This window comes from Chiloscyllium plagiosum, unplaced genomic scaffold (assembly GCF_037043375.1).
Source record: "Chiloscyllium plagiosum isolate Xiang-an unplaced genomic scaffold, Cpla_swu_hap1 HiC_scaffold_27, whole genome shotgun sequence".
Lineage (NCBI taxonomy): Eukaryota > Metazoa > Chordata > Chondrichthyes > Orectolobiformes > Hemiscylliidae > Chiloscyllium > Chiloscyllium plagiosum.
This window is the reverse complement of record NW_028270165.1, coordinates 22,292,375-22,310,581: the sequence shown is the minus strand read 5'-3', so window position 1 is coordinate 22,310,581 and position 18,207 is coordinate 22,292,375. Positions and strand designations below refer to the sequence as shown.

Below are 18,207 nucleotides of genomic sequence, written 5' to 3'. Positions count from 1 at the left end.
AGCCTTCTCACGATCGTGGCCCAGGTTCGATTTCCGGGCAGGGAAGCAAGTTACATTAGAGCTGTGAGGTGGCGCTGCTGTCTCCCTGGTGGTCTAGTGGTTAGGATTCGGCGCTTTCACCGCTGCGGCCCGGGTTCGATTCCCGGTCAGGGAAGTATTTCTTAGTGGATATTTTGCCTACCCATTCTCCTTAAATGCGCTGTACAGTTCCTTATTGGTCTTCGTCGTTACTGGTTACTGCAGTGTGTTTTGCCTCGTTGAAATCGCCTGATTCAGGCTTGTTTGTATGTGTAGGGATCATTGCTTCTGTAGCTAAGTACTTGGTTCGTGTGTGTTTTTTTCCTGTAGACGCTGTTTTGAATTTACCATTGACTGTTCGCTCTACTGTGACATCTAGAAATGGCACTTTGTTGTTGTTCTCCTCTTTTGTGAATTTTATGCCAGTAAGGATATTGTTGATGGTATTGTAGGTTTCCTCTAATTTACTTCATTTTTTGATGACAAAAGTGTCATCACTGTGGCGGACACAAAGTTTGGTTTGGATCGTTGGAAGGGCTGTTGGTTTGAGACTGTGCATTATTGCTTCTGCTAGGAATCCTGATACTGGTGGTTTCATGGGTGTTTCGTTGATTTGTTTGAGGCTTGTTACTGAATATGAAGTGGGTGGTTAAGGCACAGTTCCACGAGCTGGATAGTGCTATCTTTGCAGATGAAGTTGGTGCTGTGTTTGTGTCTTTGGTTCTTCGAGTAGTGTCTCCAGTTTTCTTTGGCCACGTTGATGTTAATGGATGTGAACAGGGCTGTTATGTCAAAGGACAGCATTATTCCATCCTCTTCTAACTTAGTGTCTTTGGTGTTCAGGAATTCTTGGATGGAGAAAATGGAGTGGCGTGAATCTTCGACTTGGTGTTCTAGTCTTCAGTGGAGGCCTTTGACTAGTCTGTATATTGGTGTTCCAAGTAGTGAGACTATGGCCTGAGGGGGCTCCTGGTTTGAAGAGGAGGAGAACAACAACAAAGTGCCATTCTTAGATGTCACAGTAGAGCGAACAGTCAATAGGGAACTTCACACTAGCGTCTACAGAAAAAACAACACACGCAAACCAAGTGCTTAACCACAGAAGCAATCATCCCAACACCCACAAACGAAGCTGCATCAGGACATTATTTCAATGAGCCACTACGCACTGCATGTAGAGGATTATAAAACCATGAGGGATACGGATGAGGTGAACAGCAGGTGTCCTTTCCCTCAGCTGGGGGTTTCAGGATCGGGGAGCAAATATTTTGAGGTGAGTAGAGAAAGATTTTATAAAGACAGAACAAGGATCGTTTTTAAGAGAGTGGTCTGAGTGCAGAATGAATGTCCAGAAGAAGTCATAGAGTCACAGAGATGTACAGCACAGAAACAGACTGTTTGGTCCAACTTGTCCATGCTGACCAACTATCCCAACCCAATCTCGTCCCACCTGACAGCACACGGCCCCATATCCCTCCAAACCCGTCCTATTCATATACCTAACCAAATGCCTTTTAAATGTTGCAATCGTACTAGTCTTCACCACTTCCTCTGGCAGTTCATTCAATAAACGTACAATCCTCTGCGTGAAAACGTTGCCCCTTAGATCTCTTTTGTATCTTTCCCCTCTAATGCTAAACCCATGCCCTCTCGTTCTGGACTCCCCCACCCCTGGGAAAAGAGTTTGTCTATTTATCCTATCCATACCCCTCATGATTTTATACACGCAGAGTTACAACGTTTAAAAAACATTTGGATAAGTACATGAATATGAAAGGTTCGAAGGTTTATGGGCCAAACACTGGGAGGTGGGGCGAGTTTAGTTTGAGAACATACTCAGCATGGGCTAGTTGGATGAAGGGTCTGTTCAGTGCTGTCATACTCTGTGACCGACCTGTACTGGTCTTAAAACCATTTTCTTACCTCCACCCCATAACCATCCACTTCTTTGTTGTTCAAAACTCAGATGAATTTAGCCTTGAATATGTTCAATGACCCCAGTTCTAAACTGAATTCCTCTTCGTAATATACCACTTGCCTCGCTCATTGCCTGCTGCATCTGCCCGACAACTGGCATTGACTGGTGTGGAGGGACTCTGAGACCCCTTTGTACATCCATACATCATTCCTGATGAAGGGCTTGTGTCCGAAACGTTCACTGTCCTGCTCCTCAGATGCTACCTGACCTGTTCTGCTTTTCCAGTGCCACATTTTTCGACTTTCACCTCTAGTCCTCACTTTCTCCACATTCCAATATATCACCATTTAAACAATGCACTGCTTTTTTTTAAACAGGCACGGCGATAACTTCACATTGCGGCACTGCACTTGCCATGTGTTTGCCAATTGAGACACAGACCTGGACCAACTTCGGGAAGAGGCAAAACACTGAGTTCTGAACAAAAACCGTAACACACTCAAAACGTCGGCTCTGTTTACCTTTCCACAGATGCAGCTCGACCCGTTGGCTTTCTGCAGTATTCGCTGTGTTTGAACTGATAGAAGACAATGGTAATTCTGGGCGGGGCAGGTTGAATTATGAATTGAATAGTAGCTTCCTCAACGAGACTGTGCGCGTGATGCTCGGGCCTGTCTCTGTGGCGCAATTGGTCAGCGCGTTCGGCTCGTAATCTGATGGCTCATTGTTCGAGACTACGCAGGGCCGGCGTGTTTGTTGTTCACGCTCCTGCCGCTTTCTTGGTCGCAAAGTTGCGCGTTTTTAATGGTGTCAGGAAAATGTTTCCCAAACGGAAATCTTTTCCACTGAGGAAGCACAAAGGGGTTTCTGAATTGATTGAATTTCTAACGCAAAGGACTGCGGATGCTGACAGTCCGAGACAGAAAGCGAAACTGCTGGAGCAACTCAGTAGGTTTGGCTGCACCTGGATGAGGAAAAAAAACGTTCTGAAATGTTGTCTCTGATTCTCTTTCTACAGATGCTACCTGACCTGCTAAGTTGCTCCTGCCATTTCTGTATTTCTTTTTAACTGAACGTCCATTTCATCTTTCAGACTCGCCATGTGCAGATATTTAACCCTTTCGAAACCTGTGAAATGATTGGATTCAAACAAACTCTGCAATGATTCACTCTTTCTCAGCTCCACAGGCAGAGATATCTGGGAAATGAAGCTGTTAGTATGGTTCTGTATTGGTGGGCCGAGTGGTGAATGCGATAGACATGAAATCCATTGCGGTTTCCCCACGCAGGTGTGAACCCTGCCGACTACAGTTGAGAACTGTCGTCAAAAGGAAAGGGAGATTTCTCCACGGCTTTTTTAAAGATGCAAACCAGTGGAGGGGTTGAAATATTTCAATCACATTGGGACTGGTCGGGAATCTGCAACCCGCTGCCTGTCAGGGTGGAACAAGCAGATACCCACAGAGCTGCTTTTGAGGCTATGAGCCAAGTATTTGGAAATGAGACTAGAACAGTGAGGGGCGTGAAGTCGTGGTCGAAATGAAGCAGGCACCTGAGGACAAAGGTGTTTTATTTGCCAGTGAAAGATACCGTTTCACAAAGTTGAGTCGATGGAAGGGAAGCAGTGACGGTGATTATCTTTGGCTGTTTACCTCTACCTCAAAAATTCGGCAGAATTTTAAAGTCACAATGAAAAGAAGTAAAAGTGACATTCGGAAGAACGTTTTCGTACAGGGAGTGGTTAGGGTCAGTAAGTCCCTGTCTGTCTTTGACAAAGAGTAAGATTCAATGGACACAAAAGGGAATTCGGTGGCCACGTTCAGATGTGCAGATTTACGCTGAGAAGGCGAGAGAATGAAACGAACAGAGACACACGTTTACTTAAGTGTAGAACCAGCAGAGCGAAGGTGGGCCGCATGGCCTCCGTCTGCGCTGTGACACATGTTGTGATTCAGTGTGAAATCACAGTTCGACCAACAGAATGTGGGAATTTAGAAATAAGTTTATATTTACACAGCCTCCATACGTCAGCGAAACAGTATATTACACGACAGCAGTGGAGGTCTTTGACATCAGGCTCGAACGTGCCTGCCGCGTGCCAGACGGAAACTAGAAGTGTTCTGTGGAAGGGACGACGGGCGCGGCCGCAGAGTGGCGCAGCGGGAGCGTGCTGGGCCCATAACCCAGAGGGCGATGGATCGAAACCATCCTCTGCTATTGTTCAATGTCACCTCCAGTAAGTTCACCTTAAGATTGGTGCTCTCTTCTGCAAGTTGCATTCACTTACCAAATGTCGCATATTGATGCACTCGTCAAATCAAGTTGCCTGGTTTTAGAGGTCTCAGTGGTATTCTGGTATTCGTCTGTTTCCTCTGAACCGAATCGCAAACCCAGTTCTCTGCGATGCCAGTCAGCTGGTAAAGTTCAAACACATGCCTTGCGGTTTTGTCCATTCCTTGCAGTAATTCGCCACCCTGGTTCAGACGAGAATGACAAGCATGTCAGAAACCGCATCACGACTCAGACATCGTCCCCTACTATTAGGACGGATACCACCGATTGTGAATAACCTCAGAGAGAGAGAGAGAAGTGACAGACAGTCGCCGTGGACGCGATGGGCTGAACGGCTTCTGTCTGCGCGAGAATGATGCTACATGTTTATGCCGTCCCACTGCCTGTCTCTGGGACAGAGAGGCTGAGGAACAAAACTGCTTCATTTTTAACCGTCCCTTCCGTGTTGGACTGCCTGCAGTCCCTCAGCTCAGGGCCGTGGGGATGACTCTCAGTGAGTGAAGGTTTCACTCGGATTCTCTTCATCTGGGACACTTGGGGCTCAGATGTTAACTGCTGCGCGATCGCAGCAAAGAAAGCGATGCCCACTTTGCAATAGACTTTCCATAAGATTACTGCGTGAAGACGATTTCTGAACTGCGTGAAGAAGGCTGCAAACAATGTGAATTTACCTGAGCGAAGAGTCCTCGGTGTCCATTTCTTTCTGTCCTGCCAGCACAACATCTTTCTATCTCTCCGATAACAGACCCTTGGAGAAAGTTCACAATCAAAGTTGTTCATGTTCCCCGCATTAATGTAACTGACACCTCTCACCCCAAGGGTTTCAGAGAGAGAGAGAGAGAGAGAGAGCAGAAGAGCGAATGGACTCTACCCGCACCCCACCCTACACCCCGTCCCACCCCGCAGAACAACGTGCAAGTAGAAATGAAATGGTTTAATTATCCACCAGAGGAGGTAGTCCAGTTCCTGGGGATGAGACAAATATCAGCGCCCCGGGGACAGAATGACAAGCAGATGTTCTGGAAACGCTTTGCTGCTTGCAATTGTTGGAGCAATGTGGAATGTACTTCACACTGAGCAAGTTTCAGCTGGCTCAGAGTCTCCGATGTACATTGCTGTGTTTGCCGCCAGCTCAGAGAGAGAACAATAGGAAGGACGTAGGAGTGAATAACGATCCGCGTGAGAGGGCGAATAACTGTTAATGGAGACTGTTAGCGGCTAACAATACGTCGTGTGTCACAGCAGACGAGGTGATAACAAGGAGTCGTTTGTGTGGTAGGGGTCAAGGACATGGGGGAGTTCAGGCCCTAAAGTTATGGAACTCGATATTGAAGACCGGAGGGCTGTAAGGTCTCCAAGTGGAAAATGAGGTGTTGTTCTTTCATCTGGAGCTAGAACACTGCTGCAAGCCTGAGACAGAGATGTTGGCCAGGGAACAGGGTGATGTGTTAAAGTGGCAGGCAACCGCAAGGTCAGGGCCTTTTTTTCCGCGGGCAGAACCGGGATGTTCTGCGAAGCAGTCACCCAGTTTATGCTTCATGCTACATTGGGGAAATGAGACTGTGAGCAGCGAATGCAGTGGACTAGGTTGTGGCAAAAGTGCTGCTTCACCTGGCAGGTATGTTTGAGCCCTTGGATATTCAGGAGGGAGCAGGTAAATGGGCAGGTGTTACACATTCGGCGGTTGCAGGGGAAAGTGCCTTGGCACTATGGGAGGTGGGTGTGGGGTGTTGCGAGTGAAGGAAGAGTGGAACCGAGGTGGAACCCCCTGGCACAACGGATGCGTGTTGGGACCATAACCCAGCTGAGAAAGCATTCTCTCCTATTCACTCAATGTCGTCTTTAGCATCTTTCCGGTATAACAGCGCTCTGTTCTTCACCTCGTCTCTCATCTGCTGCCGAAAAAAGCTTGGACATAAATATTTCCCAGTGATATACTGGCCCAATGTGCACAGTCGCGTTGATACACTCGTGGAGGTCTGCGTGGACTTCTCCTGTTCTCTGTGTCCTATGTTGAGGAGGGCAATGCTTGTCACTGGCCACTCGGGTGTCAGAGAAAAGTTTCGAAACAAAATGGTTGAATTATCTGCCAGTGGAGAGAGCCCGGTTCCCGGGGACGGGACAAACAGCAGCAGGGAGACTGAATGAGAAGCAGCTGTTCGGGAAACTCTTTGCCGTTTGCAATTCTCAGAGCAATCTCAAATGTATTTCATACTGAGCAAGTCTCAGGTCGCGCAAGCCCTCTGGCTCGTTGGTCAAGGCGTATGATTCTCGCTGTGGGTCCTTTACTGTACCGAGTTGCGAGAGGTCCCGGGTTCAAATCCCGGACCAGCCCGCGTTTTTTAACTTGACTTGTGCAAAATTGCCTGATTAATTTTCTCAAAAAACGCCTTCGTGAAACGAGGTTGGGCTGTTTGGAGTACGAATGAGGCAGAAAACAGGGAAGTGAAATGGTTGGAGATAGTGTTCAACAGGTTGACGTGAGTGGTGCTGTGTTTGAGGAATGTCAACAATCAAGGGAGATTGGAAAATTGGAACAGCTCTCCTCGGAGAACCGAACTTTTCCAAGTCACGAGGGACCTAGAAACAGGAAATAATGTTGTGAAAATGCTCCCACACCTGAAAGGATCCACAACGATTCGGCAGAATTTTAAAGTCACGAGGAAAAGAAGTAAAAGTGACATGAGGAAGAACGTTTACGTACAGGGAGTGGTTAGGGTCAGTAAGTCCCTGTCTGACACTGACAAAGAGGAAGATTCAATGGACACAAAAGGGAATTCGGTGGTCACGTTCAGATGTGCAGATTTACGCTGAGAAGGCGAGAGAATGAAACGAATAGAGACACACGTTTACTGAAGTGTAGAACCAGCAGAGCGAAGGTGGGCCGCATGGCCTCCGTCTGCGCTGTGACACATGTTGTGATTCAGTGTGAAATCACAGTTCGACCAACAGAATGTGGGAATTTAGAAATAAGTTTATATTTACACAGCCTCCATACGTCCGCGAAACAGCATATTACACGACAGCAGTGGAGGTCTTTGACATCAGGCTCGAACGTGCCTGCCGCGTGCCAGACGAAAACCTGAAGTGTTCTGTGGAAGGCGCGCCGCGCGCGGCAGCAGAGTGGCGCAGCGGGTGCGTGCTGGGCCCATAACCCAGAGGTCGATGGATCGAAACCATCCTCTGCTATTGTTCCATGTCACCTCGAGCTGCTCTTTTCTGCAAGAGCCTTTGCATCTACTTAATGGCATGTAGCATATCGATGCACTCAATTGAAATGGCATGATTTTAGAGGTCTCAGTGGTATTCTGGACGTTGTCCGTTTCCTCTGAACTCAATCGCAAACCCAGTTCTCTGCAATGCCAATCAACTGGAAATGTTGAAACACATGCCTTGCGGTCGATTGTGAGTAACCTCAGAGAGAGAGACAAGTGACAGACAGTCGTCGAGGACTCGATGGGCTGAACGGCTTCTGTCTGCGCGAGAATGATCCTCCGTGTTTATGCCGTCCCACTGCCTGTCTCTGGGACAGAGAGGCTGAGGGAGCAAAACTGGTTCATTTTTAACCGTCCCTTCCGTGTTGGACTGCCTGCAGTCCCTCAGCTCAGGGACGTGGGGATGACTCTCAGTGAGTGAAGGTTTCACTCGGATTCTCTTCATCTGGGACACTTGGGGCTCAGATGTTAACTGCTGCGCGGTCGCAGCAAAGAAAGCGATGCCCACTTTGCAATAGACTTTCCCTAAGATTGCTGCGTGAAGACGATTTCTGAACACCAAGAAGGCTGCACAACAATGTGAATTTACCTGAGCGAAGAGTCCTCGGTGTCCATTTCTTTCTGTCCTGCCAAAACAGCATCTTTCTATCTCTCCGATAACAGACCCTTGGAGAAAGTTCACAATCAAAGTTGTTCATGTTCCCCGCATTAATGTAACTGACACCTCTCACCCCAAGGGTTTCAGAGAGAGAGAGAGAGAGAGAGAGCAGAAGAGCGAATGGACTCTACCCGCCCCCCACCCTACACCCCGTCCCACCCCCCAGAACAACGTGCCAGTAGAAATAAAATGGTTTAATTATCCACCAGTGGAGGTAGTCCAGTTCCTGGGGATGAGACAAATATCAGCGCCCCGGGGACAGAATGACAAGCAGATGTTCTGGAAACGCTTTGCTGCTTGCAATTCTTGGAGCAATATGGAATGTACTTCACACTGAGCAAGTTTCAGCTGGCTCAGAGTCTCCGATGTACATTGCTGTGTTTGCCGCCAGCTCAGAGAGAGAACAATAGGAAGGACGTAGGAGTGAATAACGATCCGCGTGAGAGGGCGAATAACTGTTAATGGAGACTGTTAGCGGCTAACAATACGTAGTGTGTCATAGCAGACGAGGTGATAACAAGGAGTCGTTTGTGTGGTAGGGTTCAAGGACATGGGGGAGTTCAGGCCCTAAAGTTATGGAACTCGATATTGAAGACCGGAGGGCTGTAAGGTCACCAAGTGGAAAATGAGGTGTTGTTCTTTCATCTGGAGCTAGAACACTGCTGCAAGCCTGAGACAGAGATGTTGACCAGGGAACAGGGTGATGTGTTAAAGTGGCAGGCAACCACAAGGTCAGGGCTTTTTTTCCGCGGGCAGAACCGGGATGTTCTGCGAAGCAGTCACCCAGTTTATGCTTCATGCTACATTGGGGAAACGACACTGTGAGCAGCGAATGCAGTGGAATGAAACAGCAGCAGGGAGACTGGATGAGAAGCAGCTGTTCGGGAAACTCTTTGCCGCTTGCAATCCTCCGAGCAATCTCAAATGTGTTTCATACTGAGCAAGTCTCAGGTCGCTCAAGAGGCGTGGGGAGTTGAGTGCGTGTTTGCTGTCTGCCTCGTTGGTCCAGGCGTATGATTCTCGCTTCAGGTCTTTTCCTGCACCGACTTGCGAGAGGTCGCGTGTTCAAATCCCGCATGCGCCCGCCTCTTTTAACTTGACGTGTACAAAAATGTGTGGTGAATTTTCTCAAAAAACTCCTTCGTGAAACGAGGTTAGGCTCCCTGGAGTACGAATGGGACAGAGAACAGGGAAGTGAAATGGTTGGAGATAGGGTTGAACAAGTTGACGTGAGTGGTGCGGTGTTTGAGGAATGTCAGCAATGAAGGTAGATTGGAAAATTGGGACAGCTCTCCTCGGAGAACCGAAGCTTTCCAAGTCATGAGGGACCTAGAAACAGAAAATAATGTTGTGAAAATGCTCCCACACCTGAAAGGATCCACAACGATTCGGCAGAGTTTTAAAGTCACGAGGAAAAGAAGTAAAAGTGACATTAGGAAGAACGTTTTCGTACAGGGAGTGGTTAGGTTCAGTAAGTCCCTGTCTGTCATTGACAAAGAGGAAGGAATTCGGTTTTCGTGTTCGACGTAACAATGTGCAGACTTGCCAGGGTTGGAGCATTTGTGCTACAGGGAGAGGCTGAACAGGCTGCGGCTGTTTTCCCTGGAGCGTCGGAGGCTGTGGGGTGACCTTATAGAAGTTTACAAAATTTTGAGGGGCGTGGATAGGGTAAATAGGCTCCCCCTGGGGTGGGGGATTCCAGAACTAGAGGGCATAGGTTTAGGGTGAGAGGGGAAAGATATAAAAGAGACCTAAGGGGCAACGTTTTCACGTACGTGTATGGAATGAGCTGCCAGAGGAAGTGGTGAAGGCAGGTACAATTGCAGCATTTAAAAGGCATTTTGATGGGTGTATGAATAGGAAGGGTTTGGAGGGATATGGGCCGGGCGCTGGCAGGTGGGACGAGATTGGGTCGGGCTATCTGGTTGGCATGGACGGGATGGACCGAAGGGTCTGTTTCCATGCTGTACATCTCTTATGAGTCTATGTCTCTCAGCCAAGAGAATGTTACGAATGGAGACACTCGTTTACTTCCTATGTCGAACCAACAGAGCAAAGGTGGGCCGCATGGCTTCCATCTGCGCTGTGATACATGTTGTGATTCAGAGTGAAATCACAGTTCGACCAACAGAATATGGGAATTTCGACCAAGTTTATATTTACACAGCCTCCCCACGTGCGCTCAACAGCATATGACACGTGCGCGCAGCAACATCTTTGACATCATTCCCGAACGTGCATGCCACGCACCAGAGGAAAAGCTGAATTCTTCTCTGGATGTGCTTTAGTGCATTGTCGTAACGTGATGCAGCGGGAGAGTGCTGGGACCATAATCCAGCAGTTGATGGAGCATAACCATCCCCTGCAATTCGCTTAATGTCACCTTTCGCAACTTTCCCGTACAACGGTGCTCTGCTCTTTCCCTTGCCTTTCCCTTACCTTGCTTCCCAAAACTTCGGGTATCTGAACTAAATATGTCATTTCGATACACGAGTCAAATTTACACAGTTGCGGTGGCACGCTTGTGGAGCTCTGAGTTGTCTTGTCCTGCTTTCTGTCGGTGTGTTCTGATCTCAAGTGTGAAACCTCTTCTCTCAGATGGCAATGAACTGAAGTTGAAACACGTGACTTGCTGTTTTTGTCCACTTCCCGCAGTAAAGAAACTAACGCCCGTGTAACAAAAGACTTTCTGCAGGATTGCTGTGTCAAGACAAATTCTGCACACCAAGCAGGCTGCACAAAAATGCACTCATACCAATTTACCTGAGGGAAGAGTCTCCGGTGTCCATTTCTCTCTGTCCCGGCAGCACAGCATCTTTCTGTCTCTCCCTTAACAGGTTAAAAGTTCAAAGTTGCCCATTTCTTACGCATTACTGTAACTGACGTCTCCTACCCCAAATGATAGTGAGAGAGAGAGAGAGAGAGCAGAAGAGCGAATGGACTCTGTCTTCCACGAGTACAGCTTGCAAATAGAAACAAAATGTTTCAATTATCCACCAGTGGAGAGAGCCCGGTCCCTGGGGACGGGACAAACAGCAGCGTCCTGGGAGCAGGGAGACAGATTGGGAAGCAGATGTTCTTGAAACTCTTTGCTGCTTGTAATTCTGGAAGCAATGCACAATGTATTCCGTACTGAGAAATCTCAGCTGTTTCAGGACTTCGCTGCACCCTTGGCAGGTTGTTCATTATTCTCGAGGTATGATTCCACCTTTGGGTCTTCTAGCATAAGCAGACGTGCGAGAGTTACCGGGTAGTTTTATTTCTCACATTGGGGGAGCTGAGCATTTACCCAACCAATGGGCACACCACCTCTCTGACACAGGGCTCACAAATCAAACTGACAGCAAAGCTTCACGCGTGTGATCGAAAGTTTCCAGAAAGAAGACTTAACTCAGCAGATACCCGGAGTGAGCGCACGCTTTTCTTGATTTGGATTAGGCGAAGTTAACTTCAGTGAGCTTGACACGACGTGAACGCGCAACCTTCAGATCGGGAGTCAAACGCGCTTACGTTGCGCTACAAGCTCACAAGGCCCCACGCACTTCCTTTCACGGTTAAGGGAAGCGATCGCACTACAATGATTTTACGTTATGAGTAACAACGGAGATCAACAGTTCATGTCTGTTCTGTCTCTCCCCCCTCTCCTTGTGTCTCTCGAAACAATTTCCAACTCTACCTCAACAAAAAGCTGAAAGAACTGCGGACGCTGTTTATCAGAAACAAGAAAAACAGGGGTTGCCGGTGACTCTTCCACAGAACTGATAGTGATTGGGAAAATGTCGGTTAATATGCGAAAAATATTGTGGGAGGAAGGCGGATGCAGTTAATGATAGATCAGGACAGAGCCCAAAGCGAGGGAAGAACTGTTGGACAGGAAAGGGAGTTGATAACGATCTGCGTGGGAAGGTGAATAACTGTTATTGGGGACTATTCGTGTCTAAGAAAGGCAGTGTGTAATCACAGACTATGTGACAACAAGGTGAAAACAATGACTGCAGATGCTGGAAACCTGTATTCCTGATGAAGGGCTTTTGCCGGAAACATTGATTTTACTGCTCCTCGGATGCTGCCTGAACTGCTGTGCTTTTCCAGCACCACTAATCCAGTATGTGATAACAAGGCTTGGTGTGTGTGGAAGGGACGAGGATATTATGGAGTTCAGGCCCTAGAATTATTGAATTCGATACTGGGACCAGAGGGATGTATGGTCCCCAAGTGTAATATTCGGTGCTCTTCGTTCTGCTGGTGCGGAGCTTCGCTGGAACACGACAGCAAACCTGAGACAGAGATGTTGGCCAGGGAACAGGGTGAGGTGTGGAATTGGCAGGCAACTGGAAGCTCAGGGTCTTTTTTGCGGGCAGAACGTAGATGTTCTGCGAAGCAGTCACCCAGTTTATGCTTCGTTTCCCCCATTGTAGATGAGACCACATTGTGAGCAGCAAATGCAGTAGACTGGGTTGTGGGAAGTGCAGGTAATGTGCTGTTTCACCTGGAAGGTAAGTTTGGGCCCTTGGATAGTGAGGAGGGAGCAGATAAATGAGCTGGTGTCACACATTCGGCAGTTGCAGGGGAAAGTGTCGTTGGACTATTGGGGTGGGAATGGGGGTAGGGTTGATGGGAGTGAAGGAAAAGTGGACCCAAGGTATAACTCCTGCCCATTTACCTATCTGCCAAATAGAGGAATTTGTTAAGTGTGTATAAGGACATTTTCTAATTCACAATGTGGATGTATATACTAGAGATGGTGCAAAACCGAAGAGCCAACAACCACAATTCTATTAACATTAGAATAGTGATTGAAAATAATATATCAGATCTAAAAGTTGAAGTTCAAAATTGCAGGAAGATTCAGGTATTAGGCAAGATCTTTCAAAAGCTAATGGGGGCAGATGTTCGCAGGTTAAGGGACTGCTGGAAAATGGGAAGCCTTCAGATATGAGATAACAAGTGTCCAGACACAGTATATTCCCGTTAGGGTGAAAGGAAAGGCTGGTAGGTTGGGGAATGCTGGATGACTAGAGAAAATGAGATTTTGGTTAAGAAAAACAAGGAAGCATATGTCAGGTATAGACAGAGGGATCGAGTGAATCCTTAGTGTATAAAGGCAATACGAGCATACTTAAGAGAGAAGTCATGAGGGCAAAAAGGGGACATGAGATAGCTTTGGCAAATAGAATTCAGGAGAATCCAAAGGGTTTTTATAAATACATTAAGAACAAAAGGGTAGCAAGGGAGAGAATAGGGCCCCTCAAAGATCAGCAAGGCGGATTATGTGTGGAGCTGCAGTAGATGGAGGAGATGCTGAACGAATATTTTGCGTCAGTTTTTACTGTGGAGAAGGGCATGGAAGATATAGACTGTGGGGAAATAGATGGTGACATGTTGGAAAATGTCCACATTACAGAGGAGGAGGTGAAAGATGTCTTGAAATGCATAAAAGTGGGTACATCCCCAGTACCTTATCAGGTGTACCCTAGAACTCTGTGGAAAGCTACGGAAAGCATTGTTGGGCCTCTTGCTGAGATATTTGTATCATAGATAGTCACAGGTGAGGTGCCGGAGGACTGGAGGGTAGCTAACGTGATGCCACTATTTAAGAAAGTGGTAAGGAAAAGCCAGGGAATGAAAGACCAGTAAGCTTAACATCCGTGGTAGACTAGTTGTTGGAGAGAATCTGGGAGATAAGATTTACGTGCATTTGGAAAAGAAAGAATTGGTTAGCGATAGTCAACATGGCTTTGTGCATCGGAAATCATGTCTGACAAACTTGATTGAGTTTTCTGAAGAAGGAGTTTGATTCAGATAAATGCGAGGTGGTGCATTTTGGGAAAGCAAATCTTAACAGGACTTATACACTTAATGGTAAGGTCCGAGGGAGAGTCGCTGAACAGAGACCTTGGAGTGCAGGTTCCGAGCTCCTTGAAAGTGGAGTCACAGGTTGATAGGAAAATGAAGAAGGCGTTTGGTATGCTTTCGTTAATTGGTCAGAGTATTGATTACAGGAGTTGGGCAGTCATGTTGCGGCTGTACAGAACATTGGTTAGGCCACTGCTGGAATATTGCGTGCAATTCTGGTCTCCTTCCTATCGGAAAGATGTTGTGAAACTTGAAAGGGTTCAGAAAAGATTTACAAGAATGTTGGAGGATTTGAGCTATAGGGGAAGACTGAACAGGCTGGGGCTGTTTTCCCTGGAGCGTCGGAGGCTGAGGGATGACCTAATAGAGGTTAACATAATTATGAGGGGCATGGATAGGGTAAATACACAAAGTCTTGTTCCTGGGGTGGTGGAGTAGAGAACTAGAGGGCATAGGTTTAGGGTGAGAGGGGAAAGATATAAAAGGAACCTAAGGGGCAACTTTTTCATGTAGAGCTTGGTACCTGTATGGAATGAGCTGCCAGATGAAGTGGTGGAGGCTGGTACAATTGCAACATTTAAAAGGCATTTGGATCGGTATATGAATAGGAATAGTTTGGAGGGATATGGGCCAGGTGCTGGCAAGTGGGGCTAGATTGGGTTGGGATATCTGTTTGGCATGGATGGGCTGGACCAAAGGGTCTGTTTCCATGCTCTACATCAGCCATCTGGAGACGCATGAGTGGGTCCAGAAGGGAGAGAAGCCATTCACGTGCCCCATGTGCGGGAGGGGGTTCACTCAGTCAGCTGCACTGCTGACCCACCAGCGGGTCCACCCTGGAGAGAGGCCATTCACCTGCTGTAAGTGCCGAAGGGCTTCACCTGCTCCTCCCACCTGCGGAGGCACCAGTGAGTTCACGCGCCATCACAGGGGGATTGAAGGAGCGATGGCCGAGTGCCAAGTGCTTATGCACGAAACGGCGATTCTCCTGCCCCTTGGATGCTGCCGGACCTGCTGTGCCTTTCCAGCACCACACTCAACTGTGCTCTCCAACATCTGCAGTTCTCACTTTCTCCTCGAGGGCAAGGTGGGACTTGTCTTTTATTCACTCATTCACTCCTTACAGCCTGTCCGTTGTTGTGCAAATACTTCAATGCAAGTTTCAGAAAGATTTCTGCAGCTTTCTAAAAATAAAATAACATTCTTCCCGATTTTAACGAAGCTTCTGAATATATGATTTGAGTTATTCTCAATTTTAAAAATCAGCTATTTCTCACATTCCCTGTTTCCCACGTAGAGTCATCATCAACCATTCTCTCTCTCTCCTTAGAAGGGCTTCATACAGCGATCAAAGAGGGCTGAGGCAGGAGAAAGGATGGTGGGGTGGGGGGTCGCTGGTGGTGGTGGTGGAGAAGGGGTCAGACTGGGGTTCAGAGGGTTCGGGGATAGAATAGGGGGTGCAGTGTGAGGAGAGAGAATGGGCAGGGGGCAGTGGGTGGGGAGAAAATGGACAGGGGGGCAGAATGTGAAGAGAGAGCCAGCGCTGACACGAACTGGAACGCACTCCTCCCACAGCAGACTTGGTGCAATCATTTCTCAATATACGCGTGGCTAAGGTAGTGGAACCATATCATCCCTACAGGCCATTCACACCGACCTTCCCAACAGCATCCCATGCAGACCCACTCGTTTACGCTACAGCCCTGCAGTTCCCCATGGCTATTTCCTGATGAAGGGTTTTGCCCGAAACGTCGAGTCTCCTGCTCCTCGGATGCTGCCTGACCTGCTGTGCTTTTCCAGCTCCACACTCTCGACCCTAATCTCCAGCATCTGCAGTCCTCACTTTCGCCCAGTAAGGGGTGAATGTTCTATTCCTAGTCTTTTTGATCTTTTAAAATTTTTCCCCCACACCCTAAACCTTTGCCATCTAGTTTTGGAATACCTCTACCCTGGGGAAAAGACAGAAACGTTGAGCAGCCAGACAAAATGCAAATGAAATAAAATATCGAGGCACAGGAGAAAAAAATTTCGGCAAAAAAAGTTGGCTTCGGCATTTTTCTCTCGTATTCGCATTTGGACAATTGAAATTTGTCTTGATCTGGAGGTGCCCATATTGATGTACGAAGTTAAAAATCACACCAGGTTACAGTCGAATAGGCTTGTTTGGAAGCACTAACTTTCGGAGCGCTGCTCCTTCATCAGGTGGTTATGGAATATAAGATCATAAATTCTGTGTTACCATGTTATACTCCACAATCATCTGATGAAGGAGCAGCGCTCCAAAAACTCCGTGCTTCCAAATAAGTCTGTTGGACTGTAACCAGATGTTTTGTGATTTTTAACAGTTTGTAACAAATTCCTGCACACTGAGCATGCTTCGCTGTGTCAGCAAGCAATGCACATGACCGCCGGTGTCAGCAAAGCACTGCGCATACTCTTGGGTGTCCCCAGAAACGGCGCGCGAGCTCCTTTCCATGGAGCAATGTAGAACCTTGGAGGACCGGAAGGAATCTGGTCCTCCTGCCAATCAGAGCCGGCCATTGTGGAAATGCGGAGGTTGGACATTGAGCTCCGAAGATGCTGCTGCTCTTTTCTCTCTGCATAAGGTTAAACTTCACCCCAGACTGTAACTTCCTTCCTCTGTCTAACATTTGTGAGTACAACAGTGTTTTTCTCACCACGTTTTCATTCTGGGGTTAATTGTTGATTTGCAGCAACTGAAAGAGTGAATCAAGGGAGGGGCCAGACTCTGGGAAAGTTGATCCACATTTTGCAAACACATGGCCAATGCAGTATCACAATGTGAAGTTCTAGTCTTTGCAGTGAAAAAAAACGCAGAAAGGAGGTGCATTGTTTATGTAGTGATATGTTGAGATGTGGCGAAAGTGAGATGCTGGAGGTCAGAGTTGAAAAGTGTGACGCTGGAAAAGCATAGCAGGGCAAGCAGCAACTGAGGAGGAGGAGAAGGAGGAGTGTCGACATTTCGGGCATGAGCCTACATCAGGAATGATGTGTGGATGGACAAAGGGGCCTCACTACACTTCGAAACCAGTCAGTGCCAGTTGTCAGACAGGTGCAGCCAGCAATGAGCAAAGCAAGTGGTATATCAGCAAGAGGAATTGAGTTCAGAAGTGGGGATGTCTTCCTGCAGTGAGGTCGGTCATGGAGTGTATTCCAGGCTGAGTTCATTTGACTTTGAAGAACAAAGGAGTTATGGGGAAAGACAAGAAAATGGTTTTAAGACCAGTACAGAACAGTTACTGAGTCATACAACACAGAAACAGACCATTCAGTCGAACTAGTCCATGCTGACTGTGTTCTGAAACTAAACTGGTCCCACCTGCCAATGATTGGCCTATATCCCTCTGAACCTTTTCTATTCATGTAATTATCCAAATGTCTTTTAAACATTGTAACTGTACCTTCATCCAGCAACTCCTCTGGACATTGATTCCTCACACGAACTACTCTTTGTCTTAAAAAAAGGTGCCCCTCATGTCTTTATAAAATATTTCTTTTCTCATCTTCAAAATTTGCTCCCTAATCTTGAAACCCCATCCTAAGGAAAGAATACCTGCCGTTCACCTCATCTATGCCCCTCATGATTTTATAATCCTCTCTAAGGTCACCTCTCAACCTCCAATGCTCCAGTGAAAAAAGTCCCAGCCTATCCACCCAGATGCAGGTATATTCATATCCAGTTATGAATATACTGGAAAGACCAAATGACCTATTCCTGCTCCCAATTCTCTCACTCTGTGTCCAGGATAGCAAGAGACCAAATTACACAGGAGCAGAAATTAGGCCATTCAGCTGATCAGATCTGCTCCACCATTCAACCATGGCTGATACATTTTGAAATTTGGATTTTGGAAAGGCAGATCAGGGCAGGATCTACACATTTAATGGGGAATGTTGTTGAATAAAGATACCTTGGAGTGTTGGTTCATAGTTTCTTGAAAGTGGAGTCGCAGGTAGACAGGTTTAGTATACTTGCTTTTGTAGGTCAGTGCATTTCAGTACAGACGTTGGGAGGTCATGTTGCGGCTGTACAGGACATTGATTAGGCCTCTTTTGGAATACTGCATTCAGTCTGGTTTCCCTGCTACAGGAAAAGTGTTGCGAACCTTTGCAAGGATTTGGAAAAGATTTATAAGGCTATTGCCAGAGTGGAGGGTTTGATCTACATGGAGAGGCTGAATAGGCTGGGGCTGTTTTCTCTGGATCATTGCAGGCTGAGGTGTGACTTT

The 18,207-nt window shown here is 47.2% G+C and overlaps 1 protein-coding gene and 1 non-coding gene across 2 annotated transcripts in view; both read left to right on the top strand.

The window, feature by feature from the left end:
- LOC148143415 (uncharacterized) overlaps positions 1 to 18,207 on the top strand; it is a 753,683-nt gene that overhangs the window by 602,689 nt on the left and 132,787 nt on the right. The window lies entirely within an intron of this gene.
- On the top strand, positions 83 to 154 carry trnae-uuc (transfer RNA glutamic acid (anticodon UUC)). The gene has a single exon. It is a non-coding gene; the product is annotated as a tRNA-Glu (tRNA).